Consider the following 13053-nt stretch of genomic DNA (forward strand, 5'->3'; position numbering starts at 1 on the left):
GTATCATTTCACCAAATGGAATGGGAATTAAGCTTGTCCTTATTTAGATTCAAGTCCCATTGACTAACATATAAGGTTGTCACTGAACAAAAGGTTCAGAATTTTCGTTTTGTGATTAATTTCTGGTTGGGAAAAAAACACATCATAAAGTATTTTACCCAACTTTCTACCTACCATTCCTCTTTTGCCATTTTGGGGGGTAGAACAGATAGCATTAATGGTACTGTTGGGACTAAGGGAATCAGATATTTAATGCTTTTCACATTATTTCAAATGACCCTTTAAATGTCTGCTTTGGGAATGAAATTCATCATTCTGTGAAGGTAATACAGGAAATATTTTATCTCAGTTGCAAACAAAGTACCCCCTGGCACAAGACTTTTAAAATCTTTGGCATTAAACCTCCTGAAACCCATCTGTGTTGAAAATTAATTTTTTGCTTTGGGGCATATTATATTTACATGTTTTCTTTTTATTTCACAATATTTAATCTAGTGAGAAAATAGCTTCTTAGGCCAAGCATAGAATCTAGCTCACAGGTTGCAAGGTGGGGAAATCTCTGCAATGTAAAACCACAACTGAGCATATTATTTATAACAGTAATCATTTTAAAAGAGCAAATACATGGTGATTTCCTCATATTTTTCATGGTTTAATTATCTTGTGAAACTTATTTAACCAAATACATTACATTTCAATGAAAAATTGATGAAAATATTCATATAATTATGTATTCAAAATTCTTCATTCAATGGACAACTCTGTAATCCTCAGGTTTATCTGAAAAGCAGTATCCATGACTTTGCCTATTTTCTGAGTAAAATAAAGCTGCACTGAAGAATGCTTATCTGCTCTCTTTTTCTTTACTTGTATTGTTGTAAACCTGTGGCTTTCAGCAGAACGTGCTTTTGTCCCCGAGGGGATATTTCTTTTGGCAATTTCTGGAGGAATTTTTAGTTGTCATGATTGGGAAAGAAGTTGCTACTGTCATTTACTGAACGGAGGCCAAGCATACTGCTAAACATCCTAAAATGCATAGGACATCCCCATAGAACAGAGAATTATCCCGTGCAAAATGTCACTAATTTATGTCAACCAATTATGCTGCACATTTCTGTATCCAAATACTAGTTTCTCTCATAAACCGACCCGTAGACTTCTTTTTTATTGAGGCTTTATTTAAATTCCAGTTAGTTAACATAGAGTATATTAGTTTCAGGTGTACATAACAGTGATTCAATACTTCCGTAAACACCTGGTGATCATCACAATAAGTGCACTCCTTAAGTCCCCATCACCTGTTTAACCCATTCTTCCACCCATCTCCCTTTTGATAACCATCAGTTTGTTCTCTATAGTTAAGAGTATTTTTTTGGTTTGCTTCTCTCTCTTTTCCTCTTGCTCATTTGCTTTGTTTCTTAAATTCCACATATAAGTGAAATCATATTATTTTTTCTGTTTGACTGACATATTTCCCTTAGCATAATCATCTCTCTCTCCATCCATGTTGTTGCCAATGAGAAGATTTCATTCTTTTTACGGCTAATATTCCGTTGAATATATATCCCACTTCTTCTTTATCCAATTCATCAGTCAATGGACACTTGACCTGTTTCCATAATTTGGATATTTTAGATAATATTGCTATAAATATTGGAGTGCATGTATCCCTTTGAATAAGTGTTTTTGAATTCTTTGGGTAAATTGCTAGTAGTGCAATTGCTGAATCTTAGAGTAGTTCTATTTTTAACTTTTTGAAAACAGTTCCATACTGTTTTCCAGAGTGGCTGCACCATTTTGCATTCCCATAAACAGTGCAGGGGGGTTTCCCCTTCTTAACATCCTTGCCAACATCTGTTGATTCTTGTTTTGTTGATTTTAGCCATTCTGAGAGGTGTTAGGTGATATCTCATTATAGTTTTCATTTTTATTTCCTTGATGATCATTGATGTTGATCATCTTTTCATGTGTCTGTTGGCCATCTGTATGTCTTCTTTGGAAAAATGTCAATTCATGTCTTCTGTTCTTTTTTAAAATTGGGTTATTCAATTTATGTGTGTTGAGTTTTATAACTTCTTTATAGATTTTGGATACTAACCTGTTATCAGCTATGTCATTTGCAAATATCTTTTCCCATTCTGAAGTTTGCCTTTTCATTTTCTTAATTATTTCCTTCACTGTGCAGAAGCTTTTTTATTTTGATGAAGTCTCAGTAGTTTATTTTTGGTTTTGTTTCCCTTGCTTCAGGAGACATTTCTAATAAGTTGTTAAGGCTAATGTCAAAGAGGTTACTATCTGTATTCTCCTTTAGGACTTTTATAGTTTTAGGTCTCACATTAAGGTATTTTATCCATTTTGAATTTATTTTTGTGTATGACATAAGAAAATGGTGCAGTTTTGCATGTTGCTGTCCAGTTTTCCAATACCATTTGTTGAAGAAGACTGTTTTTTTCCCATTGGATACTCTTTCCTTCTTTGTTGAAGATTAGTTGACCATATAGTTGTGGGTCCATTTCTGGGCCTTCTATTCTGTTCTATTGATTATGTACCTATTTTTGTGCCAGTACAATAGTGTCTTGATCAATAAAGCTTTGTGATATAACTTGAAGTCTGGAATTGTCATGCCTCTAGCTTCAGCTTCGCTTTTCATTTTGAAGGTTGCTTTGGCTATTCAGGGTCTTTGCAGTTCCATACACATTTTATTTTTTTATTTATTTTTTATTTTTTTTCCATACACATTTTAGGATTGTTTGTTCTAGTTCTGTGAAAACTGCTAGTAGTATTTTTATAGGGATTTCAATAAATGTGTGCATTGCTTTGGGTTGTATAGACATTTTAACAATATTTGTTCTTCCAATCCATGAGCATGGAATGTCTTCCATTTCTTGTATCGTCTTCAGTTTCTTTCATTATTGTTTTATAGTTTTCAGGGTAAAGGTGTTTCACCTTTTTGAATAGGTTTATTCCTAGATATTTTATTGTTCTTGGTACAATTGTAAATGAGATCAATTCCTTGATTTCTCTTTCTGCTGCTTGGTTATTGATATATAAAAATGGAATGATTTTCTTCATGTTGATCTTGTATCCTACGACTTTACTGGATTCATTTATCAGTTCTAGCAGGTTTTTTTTTGTGTGTGTGTGTGGAGTCCTTGGGGTTTTCTATATACAGTATCATGTCATCTAAAAATAGTGAAACTTTTACTTCTTCTGGTCCAATCAGGATATCTTTCATTTTTTCCTGTTGTCTGATATGTGGCTAGGACTTCTAGTATTGTGTTATATAACAGTGGTGAGACCGGACACCCCTCTGTTATTCCTGACCATAGAGAAGCGCTCAGGTTTCCCCCACTGGGGATGATATTAGCTGTGGGTTGTTCATACATGGCCTTTATTATGTTGAGGTATATTCCCTCTATCCCTACGTTGTTGAGGGTTTTTATCATGAATTGATGCTGCACTGTGTTAAGTGCTTTTTTGCACCTATTGAAATGCTTGTATGATTCTTATCCTTTCTTTTATTAATGTGGTGTATCACATTAATTGATTTGTGCAATTGGACCACTCTTGCAACCCAGGAATCACACTTGATCATGCTGAATCAGTTTTTTAAATATATTTTTGGATTCAGTTTGCTAGTATTTTATTGAGGATTTTTGCATCCGTGTTCATCAAGGATATTAACCTGTCGACCTCTGTTGGTTTTGGTATGAGGGTAATGCTGGCCTCATTGAATGAATTTGGAATTTTTCCTCTATTTCTAATTTTGGGAATAGTTTGAGAAGAATAGGTATTAACTCTTCTTTAAATGTTTGGTAGAATCCCCTTGGAAAGACATCTGGCCCTGGACTTTTGTTTGTTGGGGTGCTTTTGATTACTGATTCAATTTCTTTGCTGGTTATTAGTCTGTTCAAGTTTTATATTTTTTTCTGTTTTAGTTTGGTAGTTTACATGTTCGTAGGAATTTATCCATTTCTTCAAGGTTGTTCATTTTGTTGGCATATATTTTTCATAATATTCTCTTACAATTATGTATTACTGTGGTGTTGGTTGTTATTTGTCTTCTGTCATTTGTGATAGTACTTCTTTGGGGCCTTTTCTTTTCTTTTTGATAAGTGTCACTAGAGGCTTATCAATTTTATTATTTTCTTTCAAAGAACCAGCTCCCTTGTAAGTTAAGGATTTCTTTTGTCTTGCTGCTTTTAAGTTGTTTTTCTTTGTCTCTACATTTTGCAAATTTAATGACAATACATCTTGGTGTTGACTTGCTTTTGGTGACTTTGATCAACAGGAGTTCTCTGCCTCCTGGATCTGGATGTCCGTTTCCTTCCCCAGATTAGGGAAGTTTTCAGGTATTATTACTTTAAATAATACCTTAATCTCTCTTCTTCTTCCTATGACATGAATGTTATTATGTTTTATGGAGTCCCTGAGTTCCCGAACTCTGTTCTCACGTTGCATAATCCTTCTGTCCCCCTTTCATTCAGGTCCAATATTTTCCATTATTCTGTCCTCTAGCTCACTAATTTGTTCCTCGGCTTCTTCCATCCTGCAGTTCATTCCATCAAAGCTGTTTTGAACCTTGTTTATTGCATTCTGCATCTCTGGTTGATGTTTTTAACTCTCTTATCTCTGTGGTAAAGGTCTCACTGATGTCCTCTTTTCTCAAGCTCAGTGAGTAACGTTATGATTGCTGCTTTAAATTCTCCATCTGGCATGTTACTTATATCTGTTTTGCTTAGATCTCTGGCTGTGACAGTTTCTTGATCCATTTGTGATAAATCCCTCTGTCTTGGCATTTTTGTCTAAGTCTCTGTCTTCTTCTGTGTTAGAAAAGCCAGTATGTCTACTGCTCTTGAAAGTGATGGCCTTTGGAAGAAGAAGTCATGTAGTGCCCAGGGCCTGGTGCTTCAGGGAGTGTCTCCAGTGTGTGCTGTGTATGCTCTGCTGTTGTGTTTTGGCTGCTCTATCCTTCAGGCCAGTCATCTGCAGCAGCTTTCCTTGCCTGCAGTGGGCAGTGTTTATTCCATGGCCTGAATGTGGTGAGTTTTAATGAGGCATCATTCTCTGGTCTGCTCCTGAAATGAGATCTGACACCAAGTCCATCAGAACCGAGGCCCTGCAGAACTCTCTGGTCAGGAAATGTGGTGTGGGTAGGGGTTTGTGCTGGTCTTCTAGGGTGAGGGACCCACTGTGCTTGGATTGAGGCAAGTTTGACTGAGAAGGGCAGTCCCGCCAGAGGGCAGGGGTGGGTGGTGAGACCTGGTGTAAGCAAGTTAGACAGCCAGTGTCACTGTTGTGCTGCTTCCCACAGGTGGCTCTGTGTTTATGCTGATGGGTAGGTGAGGGAAGTGGTGGCAGCCAGCTCTTTTGTTCCCACAGAGGCTTCTCTGTGAACACTGCCTCTGAGAAGAGGAAATAATCTATGCGCCCCAGGCATTCTCCTCAGATGGCTGTTTCCAAGAGGTCTGCCTCGGGATTGTCTGGCTGCCTTCTCTCCAGGAGCAGTGCAGTGCCCTCCAGGCTCTATCCCAGCAAAGCCTTCTGACCTTTAGAACTGTAGGCTTTAAGCCCTGCTGGTTGTAAGAACTCATGAAATTCAGCCCCTCTCATTTTCCAAGCCAGTGGCTTTGGGAAAACATTTTCCTTGTGCATTCCCCTGTGTGTGAGCCCAGAGTCCTCCTACTCTGCCGCCATCTTACTCTCCTCCCCCACAGACTTCTTTATCCAAAACGACAGAGGTGCTAATTATCACTACCATGCCAATCATATTACAATATTTGGATGTATGAAATCAACATGTTGTACACCTGAAATTTATGCAATATTATAGATGGAATATATTTTTTAAAATATCAAAGTAAATGCAATCTTTAAAAAATATTAGGAAAAATCAGAGAAGATGACTTTCTTTTCAGGAAATTAAAAAAGAAATTCAAATCTGGAGGCTCTTTGAAATCCATAGATCAAAATCCCAGAAGAATATAGGGCTAGTTAAATATGTGACATGCATATACATCTATTGCCTAAGGATGATTTATATTATGATGATTATGAAAAGTAAAATAGATTATTTGTATTTAGTTTTTATATCAAAAGCTGCTCCATAAGTTAGATTGGCTCTCTTTCAGATTCTTGTTAAGACATTAATCAGTTCTGTGGCTGTAGAGTACTTAGCCATGCTATGTCTCAAGTTCCTCATCTGGAAAATGGAATACTAAAAATTACCAGAGTCATTGTACAAATCAAATGAAATAACAATTGTTTAAGCAGCAAAAGAATAGTTGCAGCCATTGTAATATTGTTAACTTTACTGTAATCTATGTTTCCATGACTGGTAACCCACATATATAGAATGTAATATATTAGTATATTTATATCGATATATTACCTATGATATATGACTAATGAATGCACATCATCCCGAGGTGTGCCAGTAAGACCTATACTGTAGTGTATATATAGTTGATAACTTTTATTACCCAACATATAGCATAATAATATAGATATATTTGTTAAGATTTAGGTAAATTTATAGATTTTATATCCCTAATAGAATTATTAATGGAAGTAAGGAGTCTATAAAATATAATCCAACTTTTTGGGATTAGTGTAATAGAGGACAGCTATAAGTCTTTGTTTACCAATACCTCTGTTCCTTCATATATTTTGGCTAAAGAAAAGCAATGAATGAAAAAGGACTTTTTCTTGTTGATAAATCTGGTAACTAAATATTCTTAGAAGGAATTACAAAATGTATTCAAATTCACACAAATAAAGGGTTGCATCAGAGCAAAGCTCCATAAATTATGCATTTAAAAATTTTGACAACTGCAGAAGTCCACCAGTTCTCATTATCAATGTGTTTCTATACTTGTGATACTAAAGGGCTGATTTGATTGTCCAAGGAATTATTTTTCAAGTAAACACTATCAGAGTTCTCTTCACATTTCAGAGTACTGAATATCTCATTTATTTCTTGATGAAACTATGTCATAGTCTCTCTTCAACATATTCCTTATGTTAACTTGTCAGAGGGAGAATTTACTTTTCTATTTTTTTAAATATTTTATTCATTTATTCATGAGAGACACAGAGAGGCAGAGACACAGGCAGAGGGAGAAGCAGGCTCTCTCTGGGGAGCCTGATGTGGTACTCAATCCCAGGACCCCGGGATCACGCCCTGAGCAGAAGGCAGACCCTCAACCACTGAGCCACCCAGGCATCCCACTTTTCTATTATTTTTATCACATCATAAACTCATATCTAATTTTCTACTGCTATCATCTTACTTATCTTTTAGTGTTACTGCTTACAGTTTTCTTCAGACAGCAAATGACTGTATTCAGCGTTTTCCTCTAAAGATATTCTATTTGTTTTAATGCACATACTAAATTTATATTATTTGGATGATGCCAACGCTAACATCATGTGAACCTAAGGCTTTCCAGAAGAAGTTTGGATTCATTAATGATACTAGAATACTAAATAATTAAATACAGCATATGATTTCTGCATGGTACTCAAATATGCCAAAACTTAAAACATGCACACAGGTTTCAATGATAAAATAAATGTTGGAAATAAAACATACTTGAATTATAATGGAGTCTAGCTTCTTAGAATTTTAGTAAATTTAGTTAATAAATGTAATAAATTATATACACAAGACATTTTATAAATTCTGATGTCAGAAAACACTTTCTATTCTAATTTCAGAAAAATCATTGTAAATTAAATCACTTCCTCCTTTGTAGATTGTTATGGACTGAATGTTTGTGTTCCCTCAAAATTCATTTGTTGAAACCCTAACCCCCATTGTGATAGTACTAGGATGTGAGACCTTTGGGAGGTGATTGGGTCATGAGGATAAAAACTCTCATAAGTGAGATTAGTGCCCTGATTATAAAAAGATCCTAGAGAGGTCTCTCACTTTCCACCATGTGAAAACAAGGAGATTTCAGCAGTCTGCATCTCAGAAGAGGGCTCTCAATAGAACCCGACCATGGTACAAAATGATATCAGTGTATGAGCATCTAGAATTGTGAGACATATATTACTGTTGTTTAAAAGCCACTCAGTCTATGGTATTTTGCTATAGCAGCACAAACTGACTAATACAGAGATATTTTCAACTATCATGACATTAATGAACTAATATTTTAGTTATTTTAGTCAAAGCATGTGAAAAGTTGCTTAAAAAAAGAAAATTCAAAATGTCATATGTAATGGTGATAATAACCATAGCAACAATATATATTAAATCAGTAATATAGCTCATATTTAATAGCAGGCTCCATTTTAGTTATGGGAAGGATTGCCCTGAATTTGACCATTGCATTGAAAAAAATGAAGTAGTACAACTACAGTGAGCTAAGCTACATAATCAGATTAGCTTTCAAGTGCTGCTTACTGTAGAACAGTTTCAAGAATATTGAATGGAGATGTACTTGTTAAACTAAAATTTTGGAATTGGCAAAATTGAATCTCTTTGATCCCTGAAGTTTCCAAAATCTCATAAGCATTTTGAGGACAATGTACATGGAGAAGGAAAAAAGAAAAGCCTGAGGAATGTGATAGCCATTATTCAAGAATTCCTTTAAAAATATCATGTTGAAATGCTTCTTGTGCTAGTGAAATTTGATTTTTAAAAACATACTTTTGTGCTCAATTCAGCAGGACATATACTACAACTGGAACAATACAAAGATTAGCATGAACCCTGTGCGAGGATGATATACAAATTTGTGAAGCATTCCATATAAAAATTTTTTTAAATAATTTAAAAAGTACCTTAATATTTTATGAAATTTTGATAGTAGAACTGTTGGTCCTAGATTAAGGACATATTTATTAAAGGCATTGTACTGTTTAATTAGGAAGAGACTTTTGTGCTTACTCTTGTTTTCTTGTTCTCTAGTCTAGGAATCAAGAAGCAAAATTTTCTTCCTTAAGGCTATAATTTCTGGTGGAGATATTTCACCTACATAGTTCCTTGTTAGAGATGTGCATAATAAGAGCATGGCTATATGGTCTACTTCTGTTAAATGTCTGTGATATTTTGCTATGAATATGATGGAAAAAATATACAGCTTTGCCTGGGTTAAAGCAGCCCTTCAAGTGTGCACCATGGGTTTGAATTTGAATTGAATTTCCAATTTTGAAAGATGTAAAAGGACCTCTTAGTGACGGAGTTAACATTTAGAACAACATGTAGTTGTTGCATTATCCAGATTATTAAAACATATTCTGTGAAATCTTAAATACAGTAGAAATTTTTAACTCTAAATGAAGAATAACGGAAGTTTGTATATTAGGAAGGAATTTGCATCTCTTTAATTTATTTAAAAGTCAAAGTGGTCTGATGACTTAAGAAAATTTAATGTAGCTGCTATTTGATCACATTTTCTTTAGGTCTTTTCCCAGAAACGCAAATGATCTCAACACATTAAAATCATACAATTTATTTCCAGAATGATTTTAATATTTAATTCCCAATTTGAATTTATCTCATGATCTCTAAATCTTTATCTCATGATCTCTAAATCTTTGTATTTAAATCTTGGTAATTTAATATGATATTTAATTACATTTATTTTGTATAAATTATATTTATGTTATATAAAATACAATATTTGTTAAATAGTAATTTACATGAGTCTGACTTCATCTAACCCCTCTCTAGATTCATCAGGTATATGCCTTATCTTGTCTTGCTATACAGGTCTTTTTTCAGTCTCTTTCTTGCTCCCTCTTGTCAGAAGGCCTGGAACATTATTCTCTCCCTTTTTTACTTGGTTAATTCCTATTCACTGTTCAGATAATAGCTCAATTATCTTCCTATCAGTGAAGTCTTCCCTGAGCTAAGTAAAATCTTCTTATTGTCTTCTTTTCATAACATATATTTACAGTTGAAAAATTTCCATTTTGTAGATAATTATTTCCTTTATGTCTGTATCTTCCCTACTATTCTGTGTATACCATGACATAGGGATTGTGATAGGTTATCTTCATCATTTAACCCCTAGTTCCCAGCATAATGCCTGGCACATAGTTGGTACTTATTGTTGAATGGGTGAACTAAACTTGAAACTAGAAATAACCATACTATTTACTTCCCTGTAAGTTCTTTTGGAAATTTCTGTATTCTCCAGCAGATTACATAAATCTCTGAGAGCTAGAATTGTGAAGTATGCAGGGTTTTCTTGCAGTGCTTAACATAGTACATTGTATGAGAAACTATTTGATAAAAGGTTAATACATGTTCAGATGGCAAGAATAAGTAAAAACTATATGGTTTAAAGTTTATGTATTTAATTCACCTCACCCCATTTACAGATGAAAATCAAGAAAAATAGTAATTTTTATACTAATTCTCACCCCTGACATTTATTTCCAGTGTCTCTTAGGTTAACATAGAAAATATAGCTGTCAGAGGAGTGCTAAGTAAGAGTAAGCAAAAAGAAATTCTCATCTACACTTTCTGGTGTAAGCATAGTGTATCAACATGTATGTATATGTACACTTATAGCTTACTCTTGAAGTAGGCACAATCAGCAGCTGCCTAGGGGGATGTATGTCAGGGGCCTTCAAAAATGCCTAAACACAACATAATGTTCCTTGTCTGATCTGGTCCCAGTATCTAAAATTCTCACAGTAATTTCTTATTTCATTAGGTAGCCAGAGACGTCTGTTAACAGGATGTCGATTTTGTTCTCTGAGGTTACTGCTTAGCAGTGGTTGTTTACGCTTGACTTAGGTTAGTGTAACAATAAGCCAACAAAGGGTTAAATTTCGATGAAAGTGAAGAGATCAGCTACAGTGTCACTAATTTCACACTTCTCAGGTTGTGGCATGGATTAGAGAATGAAAGATTGTGGAGAATGGAGGCAATAATTAGGGAGCATTTGACGAGAGGAGAAACAATGATAGGAAGGTCAAGCACAAAATTTGGAACCATGAGCTAAGGAATTAAAATTCTAGTTCTATAATGTCCTAGACCAATGATTTTGGGAGAGTTACTTAATCCCTAAAAATCAGTTAGTCAATATTAAATGCCATACAAAAACATTGAAAATTATTTCTAAGTAGCAAGTGCAGTATTAGTTGAACCTAAAAAAAATTCATCTATTTTACCATTTATCAAGTGTAATAGTTATTCCTATAATATCAATTCAAGATAATATTGGACACCAACATTTCCTGGCTAATTTGAATCTCAACTAAGCTAATTGAGCAGCATCAATTATGCAGAAACTAATCAACAAGGATCTTTGAGTGCTTAGTCTGTACCTCATACAAGGTACTATGAAAAGAATGAAGTAAAATTCTTCCCTATAAAGAACTTAATATGGGATCTAGGAGGTAGATTTGGTGGACATGGAGAAATAATTCACAATTATTCATTCAACAAGTTTATTGAATTTTATCATCATACCAAGCATAGTTTAGTCACTAAGATACCAATATGAGAAATTGAGACTCTCTTGAAGTGTAAAATTTATAGAGAAAGGAGACAATAGATTAAAAATAAATCTATAATAGCTAAGTGGAGATAAGTAGTATAAGGAAAAATAGAGTAGGGAGAAAGGAATAAAGAGTGACAGGGGAGCAGCCCCGGTGGCTCAGCGGTTTAGCGCCATCTTCAGCCCAGGGCGTGATCCTGGAGACCCGGGATCGAGTCCCACATCAGGCTCCCTGCATGGAGCCTGCTTCTCCCTCTGCCTGTGTCTCTGCCTCTCTTCTCTGTCTCTGTGTCCTTCATGAATAAATAAATAAAATCTTAAAAAAAAAGAGTGATGGGAGTGATTTTATATAGGGTGGTAAAAAATTATCTCTATGTCAAGAAGGCATTGGAGCTGACATCCAAAGAAGTGAGCAAACAAGACACATAAATGTCTGGGGGAAAGATGTCAAGCAGAGGAAAAACCAGTGCAAATGTCCTGAAGCAGGTGCATGCCTGGCATGTTTAAGGAATAACCAGGAAGTCATTGTAGCTGGAATGAAGAAGGAAAAGAAGTTAGGATGGTAGCAGAGGGGTAAAATGATATAGCCTTATATGGATTATTTTATAGACCAGGGGCCATGAGGATTCTTCAAGTGTTGAATGCATGATCTGATGTATATTTTATAAGCATCACTTTGGCTTCTGTGTGAAGAATTAAGTGATAACTGAAAAAGAGTGGAAGCAGAGGGACTAGTTAAGAAGCGATTTCATTAGTCCAGGTAAGAGATGATGGTGGGTGGGATGCCTGGGTGGCTCAGTGTTGAGTGTCTGCCTTCAGCTCAAGGCCTGATCCCAGGGTCCAGGATTGAGTCCCACATCAGGCTCCTTGGGGGAAGCCTGCTTCTCCCTCTACCTTTGTCTCTGCCTCTCTCTGTGTGTCTCTCATGAATAAATAAAATCTTTTTTAAAAAAGAGATGATGGTGGGTTGGAGTAGGCTGTTATGAAGGTTGTGAGAAGAGCTCATTTATAAGTATATTAAAATATAGGGCAAAGTTAATCTGTTGTTAGACATCCTGTGAGATGTATGAGAGAGTCAAAGATGACTTCAAAGTTTGGAGGGGGCCATCAAATACTTGGATTTATAATGTGCTGTTTGTGATGCTTATCAGGCATCCAAAAGATGTATTTGGATGGTGGATAAGTACATGAAAAGTTCTCCATATCATTATCAAGGGAATGTAACTATAATCATGAAATTTTACCATATAACCATTTTAATAGCAAAAATTAAAAACACTGAGAAAGTTATAACAAGGATGTGGAACAACTGGAACACTCCTGTGATGCTTATAGGAATGTAAAATGTTATTACTTTGGAAAATAGTTTGCCAGTTTCCTATAAATTTAGACATATACTTATTTTATGACCCAGAATTATTACTGATAGGTATTTGCTCAGGTATTTAATTCAAGAGAAATGAAAACATATGTTCACAGAAAGACCTATGTATGAATATTCGTAACAGCATTATTTATAATAGCTAAAACATGAGAACCACTCAAATGTCCATCAACAGGTAAATGGATAAACAAATTGTGGTATATA

At 34.9% G+C, this 13053-nt stretch overlaps 1 non-coding gene across 1 annotated transcript; it reads left to right on the forward strand.

Moving 5' to 3' along the window:
- The first annotated feature begins 8663 nt into the window (after positions 1-8663).
- Positions 8664-8774, forward strand: LOC129518949 (U6 spliceosomal RNA). The gene has a single exon (XR_008666285.1). It is a non-coding gene; the product is annotated as a U6 spliceosomal RNA (small nuclear RNA).
- Positions 8775-13053: the final 4279 nt, after the last annotated feature.

This window comes from Nyctereutes procyonoides, unplaced genomic scaffold, assembly GCF_905146905.1.
Source record: "Nyctereutes procyonoides isolate TBG_1078 unplaced genomic scaffold, NYPRO_anot_genome, whole genome shotgun sequence".
Classification (NCBI taxonomy): domain Eukaryota; kingdom Metazoa; phylum Chordata; class Mammalia; order Carnivora; family Canidae; genus Nyctereutes; species Nyctereutes procyonoides.